General features: G+C 46.8%; 1 protein-coding gene and 1 long non-coding RNA gene across 2 annotated transcripts in view; both read right to left on the bottom strand.

Annotated features, from left to right (window-relative positions):
- LOC149444237 (transcription factor HES-5-like) overlaps positions 1 to 24,876 on the bottom strand; it is a 40,435-nt gene that overhangs the window by 7,274 nt on the left and 8,285 nt on the right. The gene's annotated exons all lie outside the window — the stretch shown is intronic.
- On the bottom strand, positions 6,590 to 8,562 carry LOC149444238 (uncharacterized). The gene is made up of 3 exons (XR_016306541.1): positions 8,427 to 8,562; positions 7,185 to 7,260; positions 6,590 to 6,743 (listed from the first exon to the last, which is right to left on the bottom strand). It is a non-coding gene; the product is annotated as an uncharacterized LOC149444238 (long non-coding RNA).

The raw sequence follows: 24,876 nt of genomic DNA, 5'->3' as shown, positions 1-24,876 counted from the left end.
TAGACCAGCCAGGCTGCATTCCTACTGTTGGGTGCAGAAGCTGTCGGCATCATTCCAAGAATCTCGATCCTCTGCTACTGTTTGGAAGTAACTCTGTTTGATTGTGCCTACCTGCCAGACTTGTATGTATATTGTTGGAACTCTTACAATATACCAGGGGTTCTCAACCAGGGTTCCTCCAGAGGTTGCGAGGGGTTCCTTGAGCAATGAGCAACGATTGCCTCTCAAGTAAATTCCCACTGACACCGCTGATCTTTTTAGCAATCTGTAAGGGGGGAATTCTTCCCAATGACCACAAGTGTAAGGAACATTCTTCCCAATGACCACAAGTGTAAGGAACATTCTTCCCAATGACCACAAGTGTAAGGAACATTCTTCCCAATGACCACAAGTGTAAGGAACAGTCTTCCCAATGACCACAAGTGTAAGGAACAGTCTTCCCAATGACCACAAGTGTAAGGAACATTCTTCCCAATGACCACAAGTGTAAGGAACATTCTTCCCAATAACCACAAGTGTGAGGAGCATTCTTCCCAATGACCACAAGTGTAAGGAACAGTCTTCCCAGTGACCAGAAGTGTGAGGAGCATTCTTCCCACTGACCACAAGTGTGAGGAGCATTCTTCCCACTGACCACAAGTGTGAGGAGCATTCTTCCCACTGACCACAAGTGTAAGGAACATTCTTCCCAATGACCACAAGTGTGAGGAGCATTCTTCCCAATGACCACAAGTGTGAGGAGCATTCTTCCCAATGACCACAAGTGTAAGGAACATTCTTCCCAATGACCACAAGTGTGAGGAGCATTCTTCCCTATGACCACATGTGTGAAGAGCATTCTTCCCTATGACCACATGTGTGAAGAGCATTCTTCCCTATGACCACAAGTGTGAGGAGCATTCTTCCCAATGACCACAAAGTGTGAGGAGCATTCTTCCGACCGACCATCACACCAATGTATCATGAGATGTAGATATAGTCATTTTTAGCCGGGGTTCCCTGAAACCAGAAAGTTATGTCAAGGGTTCCTCTGCCTTGAAAAGGTTGAGAAAGGCTGTAATATACTGTCCCCATCCACCTTGGCCTCTGAATGTTTTCATTGCCACCTGGCACACCACGCTGCGCCCCACCCACACGCCAGCAATGGCTGCATTGCCCATTTCATGGTGGGTTTTCCAATGGGGACAACAGTAGACCATACCTGTGTAATGTGTTACAAATCCCACTTCTAGCCTCCATTGACAGCTTTTGTGACAGGGTGACAACACACGAGCACAAACAGGAGACAGAGCCTTGTCACCATATAACGAGCAGAGTCCAAACAAGGACTTTCATGGTGGGATCGCTAGATATTATTTTGAATTTATATTGGCTTAGATGAGATTTTAGTGACCGGGTTTCCACACAAAGTTCTAAGATCTACAGACAATGCTGAGAAGTTCCAGCTCTTTATAGTAGGAGTTCTGTCCATGAAGGACTCTGAGAATCATTATAGCCCTGGGAGCTGGTGAGGTGTCTTTGTTACAATTAGGTGTCACATCTCCCCCCACATCAAAGGGCCAATAAAACCAGCCAACACAATCACAAGTCAGCACATACTGACCCAGCTCCATTGTATTCATATGTTAATATCCTGCTACTCCATTTCCACCTGAAAATACAAAGAAACCCAAACACAAGGCTTTGGTATAAAGGATCCAGCATTATGAGGGGGGGGGGGGGGGGGTTGGGCTCCCATTACCTTCTCACATATATCATTAGAGGCAAACATTCCTATTGTTTCATTTATTTAGTAAACTCCGTTGTGATCACACTTGTTGGAGGTCCTATTTGTATCAGCTATGGGAAGCAGATCATAGATAGGCAGATACCTCATCCAGAGGAACTCCACAGATATGTCCATGCAAGGTGAAAGCGTGTTTTCTTTTTCCTCCATAAAGAAGGGGAACAATGGGCAATTGCAGTCTTCTAAAACCATCAAAAAATTGAAGGCCTCGCTCACATGAGTGGCCGGTTTGGGGGCATGGAGAGGGGCGGAAGCTGTAAAAGCAGGTGTATGAACTACAGTTTTACCACCCTCCCCAATGACCTAAAAGAAAGCATGTAGCCAACTCAGAGTTGTACCCAGTGGTGTATTTATTTTTGTACTGTCCTAGGCAACACAAAAATTGTGCACCCCCCCTCATGAGAGAGCGAGAGAGTTCAATGAGTGTGTGTGTGTATATATGATTCTCTTGCTTCCCTCTCTCTCCCCCCTCTCTCTCTTCTCTCTCTCACTTCCCTCTTCTCTCTTGCTTCCCTCTCTCTCACTTCCCTATTCTCTCTTCTCTCTCCCCCCTCTCTCTCTCTCTCCCCTCTCTTCCCTCTTTCTCTATTCTCTCTCTCTTCTCTCGCCCCCCTCTCTCTTCTCTCTGCCTCTTCCCTCTTCTCTCTCTTCCCTCTCTCTCTTTTCCCTCTCTCTTGCTTCCCTCTCTCTCTTCCCTCTCTCTTGCTTCCCTCTCTCTCCCTCACTTCCCACTCTCTTCCTCTCTTCCCTCTCTCCCTCCCTTCTCTTCCCTCTTTCTCTTCCCTCTCTCCCTCCCTTCTCTTCCCTCTTTCTCTTCCCTCTCTTCCCCCTCTCTCTCTCCCCTCTCTTCCCTCTTTCTCTACTCTCTCTCTCTCTTTCTACCTCTCTCTCCCTTCTCTCCCCCTCTCTCTCTTCCCTCTCTGTCTTCCCTTTCTCTCTTCCCTCGTTCCCCCCCTCTCTCTCCCCCCCTCTCTCCCTCTCTTCCCTCTCCCCTCTCTTCCCTCTCTCTCTTCCCTCTCTCCCCTCTCTTCCCTCTCTCTCTTCTCTCCCCCTCTCTTTCCTCTCTCTCTCCCCTCTCTTCCCCCTCTCTCTCCCCCCCTCTCTCCCTCTCTTCCCTCTCCCCTCTCTTCCCTCTCTCTCTTCCCTCTCTCCCCTCTCTTCCCTCTCTCTCTTCTCTCCCCCTCTCTTTCTCTCTTCTCTCCCCTCTCTTCCCCCCTCTCTCCCCCCTCCCCCCTCTCTTCTCTCTCTGTCCCCTCTCTTCCATCTCTCTTCCCTCTCCCTCCCCCTCCCCCCCTCTCTTTCTTCTTTCTCTTCCCTCTCTCTCACTTCCCCCTCTTTTATCTTTTTCTTCCCTCTTTCTCCCCTCCCCCTTTCTCTCTCTCTCTCTCTTCTTTTTCTTCCCTCTCTCTCTCTTCCCTCTCCCCCTCTCTCTTCCATCTCTCTCTCTCTCTCTCTTCCTTCTCTCTCTCTCTCTTCCCTGTCTCTCAGGAGGGGGAGGGGGAGGATCCCATGGAGGGTAAGGGGTTAAGGGGGACAGTACAATTACAACACAATACAATACAAGAGGGTTAGGAGGACCTTGCTCATCATAGGGTTGTCATCTGAAGCCCATTGGTACACAGACACAGTGGCGGGACAAGGTCATCCACCGCCCTGTGCAGAGATGCAAAGCTGATTCCCCGGTTCATGATGGTTAAGCTTAGAGGATCCTACGCCCAGCAATCGCTCGCTTGTCATAATCACTGCCGCTGTCAGCCGAGTAACAGAAGAAAGGTGCCCCCTATCCGTACAGTAAAGCATTGCACTCAGGGCACTTGCCCCTTCCGCCCGCCCCGTGTCCCAGCCCTGCACAGACACACGGGCTCACTAGTTAATAAATACATTAATGATACATTTTATTTATATAATTCCATTATAGTAACAATGTAGTTCTGAGAGTCACAACAATGCAGAAATAATCAATTTTTTTCCCCATTCGTGGCACATTACATGTACAGGGAGAACAATGGGTTACATGGGTACAGTACAGGGAGAACAATGGGTTACATGGGTACAGTACAGGGAGAACAATGGGTTACATGGGTACAGTACAGGGAGAACAATGGTTACATGGGTACAGTACAAGTAGAACAATGGGATACATGGGTACAGTACAAGGAGAACAATGGGTTACATGGGTACAGTACAAGGAGAACAATGGGATACATGGGTACAGTACAGGGAGAACAATGGGATACATGGGTACAGTACAGGGAGAACAATGGGATACATGGGTACAGTACAGGGAGAACAATGGGTTACATGGGTACAGTACAGGGAGAACAATGGGTTACATGGGTACAGTACAGGGAGAACAATGGGTTACATGGGTACAGTACAGGGAGAACAATGGGTTACATGGGTACAGTACAGGGAGAACAATGGGTTACATGGGTACAGTACAGGGAGAACAATGGGTTACATGGGTACAGTACAGGGAGAACAATGGGGTACACGGGTACAGTACAGGGAGAACAATGGGTTACATGGGTACAGTACAGGGAGAACAATGGGTTACACGGGTACAGTACAGGGAGAACAATGGGTTACATGGGTACAGTACAGGGAGAACAATGGGTTACATGGGTACAGTACAGGGAGAACAATGGGTTACACGGGTACAGTACAGGGAGAACAATGGGGTACACGGGTACAGTACAGGGAGAACAATGGGTTACATGGGTACAGTACAAGGAGAACAATGGGTTACATGGGTACAGTACAGGGAGAACAATGGGGTACACGGGTACAGTACAAGGAGAACAATGGGTTACATGGGTACAGTACAGGGAGAACAATGGGTTACATGGGTACAGTACAGGGAGAACAATGGGTTACATGGGTACAGTACAGGGAGAACAATGGGTTACATGGGTACAGTACAAGGAGAACAATGGGTTACATGGGTACAGTACAGGGAGAACAATGGGTTACATGGGTACAGTACAAGGAGAACAATGGGATACATGGGTACAGTACAGGGAGAACAATGGGGTACACGGGTACAGTACAGGGAGAACAATGGGTTACATGGGTACAGTACAGGGAGAACAATGGGTTACATGGGTACAGTACAAGTAGAACAATGGGATACATGGGTACAGTACAAGGAGAACAATGGGTTACATGGGTACAGTACAAGGAGAACAATGGGATACATGGGTACAGTACAGGGAGAACAATGGGATACATGGGTACAGTACAGGGAGAACAATGGGATACATGGGTACAGTACAGGGAGAACAATGGGTTACATGGGTACAGTGAAGGGAGAACAATGGGTTACATGGGTACAGTACAGGGAGAACAATGGGTTACATGGGTACAGTACAGGGAGAACAATGGGTTACATGGGTACAGTACAGGGAGAACAATGGGTTACATGGGTACAGTACAGGGAGAACAATGGGTTACATGGGTACAGTACAGGGAGAACAATGGGGTACACGGGTACAGTACAGGGAGAACAATGGGTTACATGGGTACAGTACAGGGAGAACAATGGGTTACACGGGTACAGTACAGGGAGAACAATGGGTTACATGGGTACAGTACAGGGAGAACAATGGGTTACATGGGTACAGTACAGGGAGAACAATGGGTTACACGGGTACAGTACAGGGAGAACAATGGGGTACACGGGTACAGTACAGGGAGAACAATGGGTTACATGGGTACAGTACAAGGAGAACAATGGGTTACATGGGTACAGTACAGGGAGAACAATGGGGTACACGGGTACAGTACAAGGAGAACAATGGGTTACATGGGTACAGTACAGGGAGAACAATGGGTTACATGGGTACAGTACAGGGAGAACAATGGGTTACATGGGTACAGTACAGGGAGAACAATGGGTTACATGGGTACAGTACAAGGAGAACAATGGGTTACATGGGTACAGTACAGGGAGAACAATGGGTTACATGGGTACAGTACAAGGAGAACAATGGGATACATGGGTACAGTACAGGGAGAACAATGGGGTACACGGGTACAGTACAGGGAGAACAATGGGTTACATGGGTACAGTACAGGGAGAACAATGGGTTACATGGGTACAGTACAGGGAGAACAATGGGATACATGGGTACAGTACAGGGAGAACAATGGGGTACACGGGTACAGTACAGGGAGAACAATGGGATGCCAGTCCGTATTGCACTTATCCAGTGAATTCATCCATCTGCTTTCTGCGGAGGTTGTCAGGAGATGAAGGTCCATAGACAGGGGGACTCTCAGGTCCAGTTCCGTTTCGGTTCCATTCTCCTTGTGAAGCTGGTTATAAGGAGCTAAAATCTGCAATTTGTGCTTTTTCTTTTTTTCATCAGCCCTTCATTCACGGCACGCAGGTAGGGGAGTATTTACCGTGAGGCAAACAAGGCGTTTGCCTTGAGCGGCATTTTTCGCACATTCGCACACCGCACACATGCGCCCACGGCCTGCAAAGCTTTCTGTCCTGAGAGCACCCTCCCAGCACAGTGACTGAGCTGACAAGGACAGCTCTCATTCCCTGTCAATGATCAGGAGCCAGCGGGATTGGCAGGCAGTAAAACTGCAGCTCAACTTTTTATTTTTACTGCCCCCCATACCCAGCCACTAGTGTAAGCAAGACTTCTGTGAGTGGGTTTATGAATACATAACATGACCCTTCCAAAAATCCCAATTATTCAAAGAATCGGCTACAGACTCGTTTACTGATAGTTACAGGCGCACCTAAAACTAGGATGCCATGAAATGTAAAAAAAACACCAAAAGTTGTAATTCCTGTGTAGTGGCCCTTTAATTGCTCAAAACTGAGCCAATGTTACCCGCACTGAACGCAGCGTGCGGCAGACCACGGCGAGGAAGGAAGCCGGCGGGGCGATTGTTCAACGTTTTGATGCCAAAAACTGCTTTTGTAAACAAAATCCACAATCTGTCAAAATAAAAAAGAAACAGAATCAGGAACAGAAAAGAAATCCTAAATAATAATAATAAATACAAGAATTGTTCTCCGGGGTAAAACACACAAGATAGGCTGTGTTAATGCATGGGGCCAGGGGCCACAGGTGCACGGGGGCCCCATGATAATCATACATGACATCAATGTTGCCAGCTGTCCCGGATTTGCCGGGATAGTCAGAGTTTTTACGAAGAACTTGCACTGTGTCGCCCCCCCCCCCCTATAATGCACCCTTTATGTTGATTAGTCTTTGATTTATAGAATGTTTTTAATTGTGTAAAATACATTTTATTGAAAGTATTAATATATATATAAACATAAAAAAAAAACAAAAAAAAAAACATCAGATCTCAAGAACTGAATTCAAAGACACCCTGAACATCAACAAACAAATGAACTCTAAGACCCACTCACCTACCCTCCTCACTCTGCTCCCTCTGATCCTCGTTCCTCCATGTCAGGTGCAGCAGTTCCTCTACATCTTCATCTGCTGGAGGGAAACAATTTCGGTGTCAGTGGGAGGAATAGCGCCCCATCACTGGTGTCAGTGGAAGAAATAGTGCCCCATCATTGGTGTCAGTGGAAGGAATAGCGCCCCATCACTGGTGTCAGTGGAAGAAATAGTGCCCCATCATTGGTATCAGTGGGAGGAATAGTGCCCCATCATTGGTGTCAGTGGGAGGAATAGTGCCCCATCATTGGTGTCAGTGGGAGGAATAATGTCCCATCATTGGTATCAGTGGGAGGAATAGTGCCCCATCATTGGTGTCAGTGGGAGGAATAGTGCCCCATCATTGGTGTCAGTGTGAGGAATAGTGCCCCATCATTGCTGTCAGTGGGAGGAACAGCGCCCCATCATTGGTATCAGTGGGAGGAATAGTGCCCCATCATTGGTGTCAGTGGAAGGAACAGCGCCCCATCATTGGTGTCAGTGGGAGGAATAGTGCCCCATCATTGGTGTCAGTGGGAGGAATAGTGCCCCATCATTGGTGTCAGTGGAAGGAATAGTGCCCCATCATTGGGGTCAGTGGAAGGAATAGTGCCCCATCATTGGTTTCAGTGGAAGGAATAGTGCCCCAATAGGTGCCAGAACTGCGCCCCCCCCCCCCCCCCACGTTCCTGCTGAACAAAATTCCTGGGGATGGAGCTCTATCAAAGGAGAATACAATTTTGATGGAAATAAAAACTTTAATTTGCAGATTTCGCCAAATCATAAGATGGTAAAATGTAATACAATCCTGGATAAACAGGGGCGGACTGACAACTCATGGGGCCCCCCGGGAAATAGGGGATCATGGGGCCCCTGTGTCCTTGCCCACACTCAAAGCACACCCAAAAAAGCCTATAAAAAGGTACCAGGGGCATTTCATGGGGCCCCCTACTGACCCTGGGCCCCCAGGCAGTGCCCGAGAACCCGAATGGTCAGTCCGCCCCTGTGGATAAAAACAGGAAATAACAAAAATTCCACAAATCAAATAAAAACGTGTCATCTGGTATATAAACACAGCAATTGTAAGAAATCGGGGGAAATCTATATGCAGAATTTACCAAAATGCTCAGAATCTGAAATATTTTTAATTTAGTGAAAAAAAATGAATTTCCAAGCCCTCGCAGATCCGACTTGTAGGAACAGAACCCCCCCCCATGCCTGGGTACCTCAGCTCCAATGCTGCAGTCAGATGACAGTCCCCGATAACGGCCATCTGACGTATGGCGGGGGCAGTTTATATAGACTCCTCCAATTCTGCATAATAATGTGTGGAGATTCTGCCAAGACATGGTTCCCACACTCCCCCAAACCGCCCCCAACCCCCCCCCCCATCCCGGCCAATCAGTCCCATCTCAGGGGGGGCGCAATACAAATCTGCTTCACCACTCATCAGGATGCAATGACGGGACAGAACAACATCTGTGGGTTGGTGATAATGACCAAACAATGGACAATGTCAAGCCCGGAGGATTTGTTACCTAAATTTACTGCATCTTAAAAAAAAAAAAAAAATGTAGAAAATTAGATATATCCACCATAAATCTGTAACTATAATGAGATTCAATGTTTTATAAAGACAGAAAAATATACAAATGGGAAAAAAATTATAAAAATTCGATTTTAATGAATAAAAGAAATGAATTACCGGTACTTTGGATTTTTAATTAATAAATGACTTTCAATTATTTTTTAATTATTTACTTTTCATTCTGCTATTTATTATTTATTACTAAATATTTTTTTCACACATAAAAAAAGTAATTACGTTAGATTTTTAATTAATAAATGACTTTCAATTATTTTTTAATTATTCACTTTTCATTCTGCTATTTATTATTTATTACTAAATATTTTTTTCACACATAAAACATGTAATTACGTTAGATTTTTAATTCATAAATTACTTTCAATTATTTTTTGATTATTTACTTTTCATTCTGCTATTTATTATTTATTACTAAATATTTTTTTCACACATAAAAAAAGTAATTACGTTAGATTTTTAATTCATAAATTACTCGTAATAATTTTTTTTAATTCATTATTTAAATTAATGAATTACCTCCTTACTTTTGCAAATACGATGAACAGGGTGGTGGTAGGTTAGATATGAGATTTTAAATGATAGTTTTATGATCTGGCTGTTTTTTATATCTAATATTATGCCTATGGGCACTAGCAGATGCAACTCCCCCCCCCCCCAAAAAAAACACCCCCCCCCCCCGTTGCCGATTTTATTTTACCAGGTGGAAAAACTGAGCAGATAGGAGGTAGATATAATTAGGTTTGTATAGAAAGGAAATGGAAAGTTTCTATGGGCAGCAAAACCCTTCCCAACCCTCCCCCCCCCCATTACCAAAACAAATTGGACAGACAGGTCAGAGACCCTTGTCCAAACAGTATTGTTTGTCCCCGAGATTCCAGGGATGTTCCGTCATACCCAAATGTGTGCCGGCCCTCTAATGTCTACAGGTGCCTGCAGAGATCAGGAAACGTTTGCTTAGTTCAGCCTGTTGATGGCCAGATTGGAACATCGGTAAGGCGAGCTTCATTCTTGGGCAACTGCATATTTATGTGCTTTTAGTGCATTTGTTTGTTGCGTTTTTCATGCCTTTTTTATGCGCTCCCATTAGAGTCTATGGAGCTAAAGCACACAAGGTTCCATATAAAGAAGCATGTGCCTCTTTTCCGGTCATGCTCCTTCGACAGAAGCCAGACGAACATGCGGTTTCTGTCGGACCAGCTGCCATAGTACACAAGGACTGAATGTCGTCCGTTTTCTGTTGAGCCAGCTGATACCGCCAGATATTCGGCCCTTGTGAATGGGGCTTAAGTCTCATGGTCCTCTCCCACCATGGTAGCCATCAAGCTTTCTCTGGATGAAAGTTGATCAGCTGAATTTTTCTTGGACATTCACTGTATAATACCCTTTTATTGGAGAGATCGTTCAGCAGACCAGTTTGTGGACACCTGACCCTCACATCAACTATATGGCTAAAAGTACTGTAGGTGGACCTCCTCCAAATTACTGAGTTGAGGTATTTCTAGTGTAAGGTACTGATAAAGTTATAGAATACAATGTCATTGCAGACAGTTGTGTTCTTTAAACCTTGTGGTCAGTTTGGTGAAGACCCTGTTCTGTTCCACCACGACTGCTCCCCTGTGTACAAAGCCAGCTCCATAAAGACATGGTTAGACCAGTTTGGTGTGGAGGAACATGAATGTCCTTCAAAGAGCCCAAACCTCCACCCTACGGAACAATTTTCAGATGAATTGGATTGCCAGCCATGTCTTCTCATCCAGCATCAGTACCTGACCTCATAAATGCTCTTTTGAATGACCGGGGTTCTAGCCTTTGCTTGCACTACCAACCTCAAGGCAACAGTCTTGGAAAAGCCCTTTTCAGTTCCAGCATGGCCGTTCACAAAGCCGGTCCCATAAAGACATGGTTAGACCAGTTTGGTGTGGAGGAACCTGAATGTCCTGCAAAGAGCCCCAACCTCCACCCTACTGAACAATTTTCAGATGAATTGGATTGCCAGCCATGTTTTCTCATCCAGCATCAGCACCTGACCTCACAAATGCTCTTTTGAATGACCGGGGTTCTAGCCTTCCCCTGCACTACCAACCTCACGGCAACAGTCTTGGAAAAGCCCTTTTCAGTTCCAGAATGGCCGTCCACAAAGTCAGTCCCATAAAGGCATGGTTAGACCAGTTTGGTGTGAGGGAACCTGAAGGTCTTGCAAAGAGCTATGACCTCACACCTACTAAACACCTTTCAGATGAATTGGCTTGTGAACCCCATCTTCTCATTCAACATCAGTACCTGACCTCACAAATGCTCTTTTGAATGACCGGGGTTCTAGCCTTCCCCTACACTACCAACCTCACTGAAACAGTCTTGGAAAGGTCTTTTTCAGTTCCAGCATGGCTGTCCACAAAGCCGGTCCCATAAAGACATGGTTAGACCAGTATGGTGTGGAGGAATTCAAGTGGCCTGCACAGTGCCCTGGCCGTCCTCAACCCTACTGAACACCTTTGGGATGAATTTCTGATGCTGGTTGTAAGCCGGCCGGGGTCTACTCATCAATATCACTCCTGTCCTTGCAGGCTCATGGCTAAAAATCTCCACTGTTAATAGTAACTCTTTATGTGAAGCTCACATCTAACAGTCTAAAAAAGAGTTTTGATACATTACATGAGCCAACTTATGTGGACACCCCTTCATTACTGGTTCAGGTATTTCCAGTAAAGGGTCCTGTTAATAGTACAACATACAAAGTCAATTGTAGACTATTGTGCTCTTCCAGTTTCGTGAAGGCCTGTTTCTTTTCTACCATGACTGTGTCCCTGTATGCAATGCCAGCTCCATAAAGACATGGTTTGACCAGTTTGGTGGGGAGGAACTCAAGTGTCCTGAACAGAGCCTTGACCTCAACCCTACTGAACACTTTTGGTATGAATTGGAACTCCAGTGGTGAGCCACGTCTTCTCATCCATCACCAGTACCCAACCTCACATATGGACACAAATTGTCCCAGACACACTCCAGAATCTTATGGAAAGCCTACTAGAGTGAAGGCAGAGTGGAGGCTACTATAGACACAAAGGAAGGAACAAGGCTTTGGAATAGGATGGCCAGCAAGCTGATAGATTACATACTGTAGGTGCGATAGTTCGCTCTGGGCCATGAAGTTTATTGTAGACTAACATCTAAAGTGAACCTACATTTTTGGCACCTTGTAATAAATGTGAGAACTACCATTGCAGTATCTGTGAAACTGCATTTTACGAGATGCAATCAGAGAGGTGACAGCAAGAGGCTAGGTGACACCTGGGTGTCAAAGTGTGTTCCTATTATCTATGGCAGTCTATGTGACAAGTGTCACCTGCATATCAAAGGAGGGAGAGCAGGGACTGCCCATTCTGCAGCTCCGGTGATCTCCAGACATAAAACAAGAACTGCAAATGTATACCACCACTATAAAAGCCCCATAGGTATGACATCCGGAGGTTTTCCAGAAATGCATGCCCATATCTTCATATGTAACAATAAAAGTGCTACACATTTACGAGAATGCTCACATCCAGGAGAGAGTGCTTTTAGCCATGGTCATGGCTGTGATAGGACCATGCCAGTCCCAACTGTGGTTTGGAGCTTAACAGCTCACTTTTAATAAAGAAACAAAAGTACCATAAAAGCTCAAGCAAAACACTTCCCATGCAAAGGGTTTTCATCATTCAAACACATAATGAAAAAATGATGAGTCACCTGGCTCCCTTTTCAGCCGTTGCTTGGGCCTCAACCTTCGCTGATCCCTCAGATCACACCCAGCTTTCCTGGTTCTCACAGTCGCAACACCCTGCTGCATGGGCACAGTCCCTGGCCTCTTAGTAGGGAATCTCCTGGCACCCAGGGCTCTCTCACTCCTCCTAGACCTCCAGATTCCCTCTGGACCCGTCTAGTCATCTCAGCTCTCACCAGACTAGCCTATCCCAGTCCTGTAGACACATAATCTTTCCTCCAGCATGAAGTGCTGCCTCTCTCTGGTGGAGCACACCTATCTCCTAACGGGATCACTGAGCTATGCCCAAGCAGATTATGATAAGGACCATGCACTCATTATGATAAGGACCATGCACTCATAGCCTGCTGGTCTCCTGCAAGACCTGGACACTGAGTTGGAGATTTCTTCCCTCCTATAACTCTTTGAAATCTCCAAACTCTGGAACCCAATCTTGGAGTATCAGAAAGCTGTAAACCATTTTCTCCACTCAAAAGTGACATTCCGGAGTTCCATGCTTTGTTTTCATGCGAACCCTGTATCCCTTTTTCCTACTTTTACCCAGTGGCATGGCCTTGCATTGTCACACCACCAATTTGATAAGAACTAGGGGTGAGCAAAACAGCATGTGAAAACTTGGTTTATCTGCGAATTGGACCTTTACATGAGGGCTATCTGCTTACCGTGAATCACCAGTCCACTGGGTGCATAGTGAGTTGATGAAGGGGTCTGAAGGATCCCTTAAGGCAATGGTCTCCAAATCCTGACCCTTTGCTTATCTTTATCCAGCCTTTGGGGCTCTATTTATCCCTTTGATAAAAGGCACGATTCTCTCAACTGACACCAATAGTGGGGCATAATTTCTGCCACTGATACCAACAATGGGTCATTATACCTTCCCATGACACCAATGATGGGGGACTATTCCTCCCACTGATAGTAAGAATGGAGTAGCATTCCTCCCACTGACACCAACATTGGGGCACTATTCCTCCCACTGACACCAACACTGGGGCTATATTCCTCCCAATAACACCAAAGATGGGCCAATATTCCTCCCACTGACACCAACAATGGGGCACTATTCCTCCCACTGACACCAACGATGGGGCACTATTCCTCCCAATAACACCAACAATGGGCCACTATTCCTCGCACTGACATCAACGAAGAGGTGCTATTCCTCCCACTGACACCAACGATAGGGCACTATTCCTCCCACTGACACTGATGATGGGGCACTATTCCGTCTACTGGCACCAACATTGAGGTTCTATTCCTCCCAATAACACCAACAATGGGCCACTATTCCTCGCACTGACACCAACAATGGGGCACTATTTCTCCCACTGACACCGATGATGGGGCACTATTTCTCCCACTGACATTGATGATGGGGCACTATTTCTCCCACTGACATTGATGATGGGGCACTATTCCTCCCACTGGCACCGACGATGGGGTACTATTCCTCCCACTGAAACCAATGATGGGGCACTATTCCTCCCACTGACACCGATGATGGGGCACTAGTTCTCCCCAGTACCTAGATGGGGCATTTTTTACGCCCACTGCCACTGTGAGTCCTTGCTGTGACTGGAGGTTCGCCTCTTTAATCTACATATGGATGTAGATGTCTCCTCTGCTTCTCAGCATACAGCAGCTCGTTGGGATTACACAGTTGGTAACGGCTCTTTTCTGCCTCCCCTCTATCTGGCCCAGTGTCCGGCAAGCCCTCCCCTATTTCCAATTGGGGGAGGGTTCCTGTAACCACGCATATAGCGCCCTCTCAGGAATCAGCAGAAATTCCCGTGATGTCCCCGATGAAGCAGCTGTGAACTGCAAAACGCGTCAGTATATCTCAAGAGGATACGGCACCAACCATGATTTTATATGGTCTTACGAAGGTCTGTGTGTAAATTAAATATATGAATTTCACATGGTGGTTATGTCATTTTCCGCCATTTTTATGTGTATCAATAAATATTGTTTTCCAGAATCATTCTGTGTAGTAGTAAGGTGTGTTTAAAGTCCCCTTCATGTTGAGGGTATTTCCTTCTTTTCCTTTCTCCTTTTTCATTGCCTAGACATGTTCTATTCCCATTGGCCACAAGTCCAATCCTCAGGTCTGAAGGACACTAGACCGACACTTTTTTGGAGAGTTTGGTGCCTCTAAAGTCCCCTTCACGTTGAGAGTATTTCCCTCTTTTCCTTTCTCCTTTTTCATTGCCAAGACATGTTCTATTCCCTCTGGCCACAAGTCCAATCCTAAGGTCTGAAGGACAGTAAACTGGCACTTTTTTTGGAAAGTTTGGAGACCCCTTCCTTAAATGAAAAATTTTAATTTTGGATAGAGTTTTACCAGGACAGAAAGAGGGGGGAAATCTAAAATCCTACAGTTATCTCCAGAACAGGAATAGTGCCGAAATCTAATAAAGTCAACCGTTGTTTGCAAAGAGATGTCCGATTTCAATTTTCCATCCCGTTGAGGCTTCAGGACACGATGCATAAGGAAGTATCACCAGTGGGAATGGACGGGGTGGGGGTGTAACCTATTACTGCTCTATCAGAAAAGAAAATGGCCATAGATGCACTTTATTAGGTTCACCTCTACAACTGCCGAGTGCCCAGCAAGCCCCTCATTCTGGTCAGTAGATGACCATTGGACATTTAATCACCTGACCAAGCTTCATGGCAAGAAATTCAACTTATCTGCCTCATTTACTGTTGAGGGGCAGAGAGGCAGGCTGCTTTACTGTTCCCCAATGTTACAATAAAAACAAAATTAACACAAGGGTTTCATCATCTGTAGGGGCTTCTAAACCTTCGTAGAACCTCTCATATTGCAACCTGATCCATGTTGACATTTAGTAGTCATCACTCACATAGGTCTTCAGTAGCTACAGAGAACATGACAGCCACGTGATGTATACACTCCAAGGATCAATACCTGATCCTCATTCTCCCAGCTCCAGTTCCCCAGGCAGCAGTCAATAGCTGATCCTCCTCTCTCTCTGCTCCGGGGTCTTTCCCACACTCAGCAGGCAACAGATTAATGACACAGACAATGGCAAGTGTGACAGGCCAGTATGGCGGGAGGCCCTGCTAACATCTGGGGCTGGTAATATAATAGAGGGATTCACGGGAAGATAATTGTGGGAACGAAGATGAACTCTAGCTGAAAATGCTTGAGTTAAGTGTTTTCTCTGACATCTGCTGCGCTGACCTACCCAGGTCTATGATTAGTATAGGGCTTGGTGAGCATTTATTAGAACTCAAATAAGATTTTCCAAGAAACATCTAAGGCAGCTTTTCTCAACCTTTTTAACATGGAGGAGCCCTTAAAATACATTTCAGATCTCAAGGAACCGATGACAATAATTGCTATATCTACGACTCATGGTATAATAGCAAGGTGGTCAGTGGGAAGAATACCCCTTACATTGGTAGTCAGTGGGAAGAATGTCCCTTACATTGGTGGTCAGTGGGAGAAGGAGGAGGACACACTGAATTAGCTCTCCCTGAGAACCAGCGTTTTCAAGCCTGGGCCTTGCCTGCTAGCTTGGCCCAGGAACCATGCCTGATCCAGGGGGAGGCCCTGGGAGGGATTCCCCTGATGAGACCGGGCCTAGTGAAGAGGAGGAGGTGGAGGACCTGACTGTGGGTCCCAGCCCTGGTGAGGATGTCAATGTCTTCAGGCAGAAGATTACTGATAGATTGGTGACTATTGGAAGAGCTGAGGAGAAACTTATTGTGTTAAAATCTGAACACAAATCCTTCAGAGCCAAATACTGCCAGGCCTGGAGCAAGAACAGATTGGGAATAAAGCCAGCGCTCCAGCACATGGAGGATAAAGTAAAGAGACAATCTTTATTATTAGAAAAGTTGAAAGCTAGAAGTGGAGCATTTAAAGAAAAGTTTGATAATGAGAGGAGATTTGCCAGCCAGACATCAGTGAGCTCTGTGGATCAGCAGCCTCAGGTAATGGATGACCCGGCTCCATCTACATCAGCGTTTCTCCCCCCATGTCAGGCTGTGGAATCACCAGTGGCAACCAGCCAGGGGGTTGAGGTTGAGTATGGAACCTTGAGGTTCATCCAGCACATGGAGTCACCCCTGAGAGCAGACAAGTTTGCCTTCACTGATGACCCTGCAGAAGTCCCTGAGGATGGACAGAGGAGGTACAGAGCAGCAAAGCCAAGACTGGTGGAGAGATCCCAGTACACCAAGATGGCTGCTCCCAGCATGTCTGCCCCACCTGCTGTGGTCAGTACTGCGGATGAGGAGCTCTGCAAGCAGCCTGCTGTGGAGGAATCCTCAGCCAACCTGGAGGAAAAATCCCTGGCAGAGAGGTCTCCAGACCATCAGGGGAATGTGGGTAAACCTGCACCAAGCACCCCACAGATGGAAATTGCTGCTGCTGTTCCTGCTGAGACCATTAGTCCCTCCAAAGGCAAGATGGCTGCCACCTGCAGAGAGACTGTTTCACCTGAGCTCCCAGGTGCTCCAGAGCTGATTGATGCTGGTGGGGGAGGGGAGCAGCACACTGCACAACATGGAGAGCAAACAGCACACATGGATGTCTCACTTGTTGCTGTATCTGAGAATCCAATCCTGTCCTGGGCTGAGTGTCCTTTCTTGGAGCAAGAGATGACTGCTGGAGCTTCTATGGTTGCAGCAGTGAGTGCGGACATTTCTGAGAACTCTATGACTGTTGAGACTCCTAATGCAATGGATGTGATGGTGGTGGGTGGAGATGAAGGGGTTAACGTTGCTGATAAGACTAAAAATGACATTTCTCCCCCTGCTGAGCAGAGAGAGGATACACCATCCAATCCCGGATCTGTGCAATCGGTATCTGCCAGAGTTGCACCAGATGCTCCCAGACACACAAATGTTTCTGCTGCTGGGAGGATTGGGGGGAGCTATGCCTCTGTTTTGGGGAGTCGCACCAAGGGGGGTGGGGGTAGTGTTGGGAATGCTAATGGTCACAATTTGGGGAGGTTTGGTGGTGGGATGGTTGGTGGGGTCAGGAGAAGGAATGTGGTACAGTTGAAGTGGGAGGGGGAAGGGAACCCACCAGTAAGGGGGAGGGTGGCGGAGATGATTCTAGAGATGGGGTTTAAAGCCTGTGATGTGTTTGCGTTGATCTGCCCAGTCGGCAGCTATGAATACGATTTGTCATTTGTAAAACCTGAAGGCCTGGACCTGTTTTGGGAGAGATATTGGAGGTGCAGGAGCCTTCAGCAGTGGAGAGGTTTGGTGGCAAAGGTGGTTTCCAGACAGCCTTTGATAAAATCGGTGACAATCCTGGTCCGGAATGAATCCATACCAGAGGCTGATTTGGTAGTTTGGCTACGCCGACATGGTGAGGTCCTCACCCCACTGCGGAAGGTCCTGGATGAGCATAGGATATGGACAGGGGCCTGGACAGTGTCAGTGCAATTGAGGGTGCTGGGCAATGTGGTTCAGCATCTTCCCTGCTCAGCCTTTCTGGGGAGGGATAGGCTGACCATTTTCTATCAAGGTCAGCCTAAAGTTTGTAACAAATGCGGAGAGAAAGGACATTTTGCATCGTCCTGCACCATCAAGAAGTGCTCACTGTGCCAGGATTTTGGCCATTTGGCCAAAGAATGCACCGAGATTCGGTGTAATTTGTGCCAGCAGCTGGGTCATCCATACAGTCTGTGCCCAGAGGCACTACACAACCTTCCAGGACTGGAGGCTGAGCTGCAGAGGCTGGATAAAGAGGATGAGGCAGCTGATGCTAGGGAGGAAACTGTTGTTGCCCCTCCTGTGTCTGTTCCGTCTGTTGTGTCAGATTGTGTTTCCCCCAGTAATGTCACCCCTGAGTCTGTCCCTCCTGTTCCTATGGTACGTAGATCCTCCAGACTGGCAGAAGCTGCTGGGGGGGCTGGTTTAGTGGATCTTCCCTCTCGGCCTACTCCACCTCCGGTACCTGTCCCCCGTCAGCGCAAACGTGGTCAGGAGGTTGTGGGGGTGCCGGATGGGGGTGGAGCCGATGGGGCTCAGGGAGGGGTATCCATGTCCCATGTCTCACCTCCTGCTGGGGGGGATTCGGCTGATGAGGGGTGGGAGAGGGTGAAGGAGAAGAGGAAGAAGAGGAGGATGAGAAGAGCTGTCCTCTCTTCCTCAGAATCAGATCCAGGAGGGGTCCCTCTTGGCAATACTTTTTCAGTTTTGTCAGGTGATGAGATGGTATCTGATATCCATTTCTCTATCATCTATGGATGAGGGGGAGTCACATACTCTGAAGAGAGCTGTTTCGGGTGATGAGAGTGTGGTAGAGGTTAAGAAACAACTACCCCAATCATCCTGATGGCAGTTCCCACTCTGTTAAAGGTGGCGACCATTAATGTCGCCAGCATTAAATCTACAAGAGCTCGTGATACGGCCTTATTTTTGCTCAGCGAGTTTGATGCTGAGATTTTATTTTTGCAAGAGACCTGGCTCAATACATTGGCCGATGTCTATCTAGCAAAAAGGGAGTGGAGATGTGGTCCCTCCTTTTGGTCTCTTGCGGCTGAACCTTGCAGAGGAGTTGCGGTCCTTTTTAAAACCGATATGGTAACGTGCCGGCGGGTAATTGAGGTAGAAATGGGGAGATGCATGGTCTTAGACGTCTCTGTTAGGGGGCAGGACCTGCGCCTGATCAATATCTATGGACCGCAGTCAAAATGGGGCAGGAAATGCCTCCTCACAAAGATCAAGCCCTTCCTTTTTAAGTCCCAGCAGGTTGTCTTTGGAGGTGACTTTAACACCATAATTAGGCCTGAAGACAGGAGAGGCTCCATAGACAGGCTGGGTTATGATAGCGTTTTTCTCAGAGATTTGGTTAGACAGGCAGGCCTGGTAGATGTGCACATTAAGCACTGCCCCGGCAGCACGGGGTTCACATTTCAGAGAGGGAATAGTCAGAGCAGGATAGACAGGTTTTTTTTAAAGGAGAACTCTGCTTTCTCGGCTCCTGAGTTGAAGGCGGTGGAGTTCTCTGACCACTGTATGCTGTCTGTGACTCTGAATGCCTCGGACACTCCACCCAGGGGAAGGGGTGTCTGGAAACTGAATTCGGCTCTCCTGGAAGATGTAGAGGTAAGACAATCCTTTGAGGATTTTTTTCAGGCACAGGTTTCTATTCTGGACTTTTGCAGCAGTAAGTCAGAGTGGTGGGAGCTTGTGAAACAAAGGGCGATTGGACTTTTCAAGGCCATAAGTAAGAAGAAGCAGCTTGGTATGTATATTGCCTACCAGCATTTGCGGAGGAAGCTTGATCGTCTTGTCTCGTATGGAGGGGATCCAGGGGAGATCTCTGAAGTGAAGCTTCTTCTTAGGAAGTGTCAATATGACCGGCATGCCTCCTTGGTTCTGGAGAGGGATTATGGCAAATATCACTCACCTGATCCTTACCAGAACTGTAAGCAAGGCATAGCAGTTAAGACGGTCATTGGCCTGAGAGATAGTACAGGTTCCCTGATGAAGTCCAGATCAGGGATCTTGGTGATCTCTGGGTCATATTATGCAGACCTCCTGGGAAGAAAGGACCTTAGCCGGGACAGGATGGAAAGCTTTCTGGATTCTACTCCAGGATTGGGAAATGGTGCATTGCTTTTGATGAATTTGACAGAACCAATTTCAGCGGATGAGGTAGTTCAGGCTATAGACAAGCTGGCTACCAAAAAATCGCCTGGGCCAGATGGATGGACAGCTGAATTTTACAAGTGTTTTAAGTCCATTCTGGCTCCCTTTTTAGCGGAGGTTTTTAACAGCTGTCTAGAAGAGGGTTCGCTCCCTCCCTCCATGAGGCAATCCGCTGTGATTCTTCTGTCAAAAGGTAAAGACCCCTCAATGATTGAGAACTGGCGCCCCATCAGTCTTCTCAATGTTGATAGAAAGATCTTGGCAAAGATTCTATTTTGGCGCTTGTCGTCAGTAGCAGGCGATTTGTTGTCCAGCCATCAGCACTGTTCGGTCCAAGGTAGAAGTACCTTTTCAGCAGTTTTGGCTGTCCGGGAGGCTTTGGAACGATGCAGGGCTGCTGGATGGAGAAAGTACTTGCTGGCATTGGATCAGGCGAAAGCTTTTGATCGAGTGAATCATGAATATCTGTGGTTGCTGCTTGGTAGATATGGCCTGCAGGGGAGGTTTATAGATTGGCTGAAGACATTATATAAAGGGGCTGAGAGCTTCCCACTTGTTAATGGTTGGGTTGGGCGGCCTTTTGAGGTCGGCTCTGGTGTGCGCCAGGGATGTCCTTTGAGCCCCCTGCTATATGCTTTCGCAATCGACCCCTTTGTAAGAAGGCTAGAGGGCGCATCGTTGTGCAGGGTGCCTCTGGGCATTGCTGGTGTGCCGCCTTTGAAGGTCGTTGCCTATGCTGATGATGTGTCTGTTATTATCTCTGGGACTGAGGAGGCGCAGGAGGTGGTCTCTGTGATAGAGCAGTACACGGAGGCTTCTGGCTCTAAAGTCAACCTTGAAAAGAGTGAGGTTTTCTAGCTGGGTGAGGAGGGTGAAAGCTTCGAACTTCCGGATGCCTTCCCAGAGCCCCAGCAGGAAATTAAAATTTTGGGCATCAAATTTGGTCCTGGTGACTATGGTCATCGAAACTGGGAAAGCAGGTTGGTAGTTGCCAATGCCAAAGTAGCAAGCTGGAAGAGATGGAGGCTTTCCTTGAGAGAGAGGGTTGACTTGATCAAAACTTACCTGATCCCGATCTTTTTATATGTCAGCTTTGTCTGTATCTTGCCGGTATCTCTCTATGCACGGGTCTACAGCTGTTTTTTCCAACTGTTATGGGGAAACAGGCTGAACTTGATCAAACGCAATGTAACTTACCTGTCCAGGCGGGAGGGTGGCCTAGGAATGGTCAACCCGATAGTTTTCTTTTCTTTGCTCTTTTTAAAGTACAATCTTGGTAATATGTTAGCAGAGACCCCGCCGGGGTGGGTGGGTATTTTTCAGTCTTGGTTTAGGCCTTTTCTGCATTGCTGGGAAGATGGCGGCCCAGTGAAAAGTCTGAGAGTCCGACATGGCAAGCTCCCGGCTTATGTTGCCCCGTGTCTGAAAATACTTCGGCAGTGGCAGGTGACAGTGGAGGATATCAGGTCCCTTCCCAGGAAGCTTCTGGGGGAGAGGATTTTGGCTTCTGCTTTCAGGGTGTCACTGGCCTTAAAGGATTGCCCAGGCTCCGTAATGAGGGAGGGATTGCATTTAATTAACTTGGAGAGAATCCCTTTGAAGTTTAGGGATCAAGCCTGGCTCGCTTTCCATGGAAGGCTCTATGTGAGAGGGAACCTGAAGCACCGCCCTGTGGATGATCGAGATTGTCCTAGAGCAGAGTGTGTTGGTAAGGTGGAGTCTATGGACCACTTTCTGCTCCTGTGTCCTTTTAACATAGAGGTGTATAAAAGGGTGGGGAGGGTTCTGGGCATCCCCTTTCTCTATCGCATGAGTTATGCAGAGTGGGTGTACGGGGCATTCCCAGCTCACTGGGACTTTGATTTGGATACACTTTTTCTAGTTAGTATAGTTGTCCGTTACTTCACATGGAACGCACGGTGTCAGATTACCATCCGGAAGAAAGTCCTCCCTGTAGAGGTGGTGGTGCACGATATTCTGGGTGAGGTTGGGAAGATTCGGGGTCTTGAGAAGGGCAGGGAGCCTCGGGCGGTCTGGATAAGGGCGTGGAGGAATATCAGACCTGCCTTTGGTGAACTGTCCATCTCTGGGTGAGGGGGTCTTTCCTTATACTGTTCTTTTCACTCCTGTAGTTTTTGTTGATTAAGATCTTTTTTGAAGAAGGGCTGCATGCATAAGGGGGGCGGGGTGGTTTCTTGACCTCACAGGTTTGATGTCTGGTGTAGTGATGTGAGTGGTAGTACGATTTATTTCCCCAATTATGTCATGTTCATTTCTGAGACGTTTGCTTTTGTCTGACAGCAGATTTTGCTATGTTTATTTTCGTTTTGCTGTAAATATATATAATTTTTTTATATTCTGTATAATATTTTATGTTTATTGATTGCAAGACTTTTAATAAAGAAAAATTGGGAAGAATGTCCCTTACATTGGTGGTCAGTGGGAAGATTGTCCCTTACATTGGTGGTCAGTGGGAAGAATGTCCCTTACATTGGTGGTCAGTGGGAAGAATGCTCCTTACATTGGTGGTCAGTGGGAAGATTGTCCCTTACATTGGTGATCAGTGGGAAGAATGTCCCTTACATTGGTGGTCAGTGGGAAGATTGTCCCTTACATTGGTGGTCAGTGGGAAGAATGTTCCTTAGATTGGTGGTCAGTGGGAAGAATGTTCCTTAGATTGGTGGTCAGTGGGAAGAATGTTGCTTAGATTGGTGGTCAGTGAGAAGAATGTCCCTTACATTGGTGGTCAGTGGGAAGAATGTCCCTTACATTGGTGGTCAGTGGGAAGAATGTTCCTTAGATTGGTGGTCAGTGGGAAGAATGTTCCTTAGATTGGTGGTCAGTGGGAAGAATGTTCCTTAGATTGGTGGTCAGTGGGAAGAATGTCCCTTACATTGGGGATCAGTGGGAAGAATGTCCCTTACATTGGGGGTCAGTGGGAAGAATGTCCCTTACATTGGTGGTCAGTGGGAAGAATGTCCCTTACATTGGTGGTCAGTGGGAAGAATGTTCCTTAGATTGGTGGTCAGTGGGAAGAATGTTCCTTAGATTGGTGGTCAGTGGGAAGAATGTTCCTTAGATTGGTGGTCAGTGGGAAGAATGTTCCTTAGATTGGTGGTCAGTGGGAAGAATGTTCCTTAGATTGGTGGTCAGTGGGAAGAATGCTCCTTAGATTGGTGGTCAGTGGGAAGAATGTTGCTTAGATTGGTGGTCAGTGAGAAGAATGTTCCTTAGATTGGTGGTCAGTGGGAAGAATGTTCCTTAGATTGGTGGTCAGTGGGAAGAATGTTGCTTAGATTGGTGGTCAGTGAGAAGAATGTCCCTTACATTGGTGGTCAGTGGGAAGAATGTCCCTTACATTGGTGGTCAGTGGGAAGAATGTTCCTTAGATTGGTGGTCAGTGGGAAGAATGTTCCTTAGATTGGTGGTCAGTGGGAAGAATGTTCCTTAGATTGGTGGTCAGTGGGAAGAATGTCCCTTACATTGGGGATCAGTGGGAAGAATGTCCCTTACATTGGGGGTCAGTGGGAAGAATGTCCCTTACATTGGTGGTCAGTGGGAAGAATGTCCCTTACATTGGTGGTCAGTGGGAAGAATGTTCCTTAGATTGGTGGTCAGTGGGAAGAATGTTCCTTAGATTGGTGGTCAGTGGGAAGAATGTTCCTTAGATTGGTGGTCAGTGGGAAGAATGTTCCTTAGATTGGTGGTCAGTGGGAAGAATGTTGCTTAGATTGGTGGTCAGTGAGAAGAATGTTCCTTAGATTGGTGGTCAGTGGGAAGAATGTTCCTTAGATTGGTGGTCAGTGGGAAGAATGTTGCTTAGATTGGTGGTCAGTGAGAAGAATGTCCCTTACATTGGTGGTCAGTGGGAAGAATGTTCCTTAGATTGGTGGTCAGTGGGAAGAATGTTCCTTAGATTGGTGGTCAGTGAGAAGAATGTTTCTTACATTGGAGATCAGTGGGAAGAATGTTCCTTACATTGGGGGTCAGTGGGAAGAATGTTCCTTACATTGGGGGTCAGTGGGAAGAATGCCCTTACATTGGGGGTCAGTGGGAAGAATGTCCCTTACATTGGGGGTCAGTGGGAAGAATGTCCCTTACATTGGGGGTCAGTGGGAAGAATGCCCCTTACATTGGGGGTCTGTGGGAAGAATGTCCCTTACATTGGGGGTCAGTGGGAAGAATGTCCCTTACATTGGTGGTCAGTGGGAAGAATGTCCCTTACATTGGTGATCTGTGGGAAGAATGTCCCTTACATTGGGGGTCAGAGGGAAGAATGTCCCTTACATTGGTGATCAGTGGGAAGCATGCTCCTTATATTGGTGATCAGTGGGAAGAATGCTCCTTAGATTGGTGGCTAGCGGGATGAATGGTCCTTACATTGAAGGTCATTTGAAAGAATGCTCACTATTTTGATGGTCAGTGGGAAAGCTGGTTTTGTTACTTTATATTTATATATATATATTATATATATATATTCTATAAATGGGCTATTCATTTTTTTTTTGGTGGGAACTCTGTGATAAATATGAAGGCCAGCCTTGAAGAAGCAATCAGACCATCTACAGCATGAACACAAACACTTTGTTCACGTAAATGTTCTTGTCCACAGAGGTGGAAAAAAGAACAAAGCCAGGAAGAGACCCCACCGGTACCAGTTAAATAAGAGCGA

This window comes from Staurois parvus, unplaced genomic scaffold (genome assembly GCF_062004578.1).
Source record: "Staurois parvus isolate SC_StPar_1 unplaced genomic scaffold, SC_StPar_1.0 ptg000797l, whole genome shotgun sequence".
In the NCBI taxonomy this organism is placed as follows: Eukaryota; Metazoa; Chordata; class Amphibia; order Anura; family Ranidae; genus Staurois; species Staurois parvus.
This window is presented reverse-complemented; position numbering and strand designations above follow the sequence as displayed.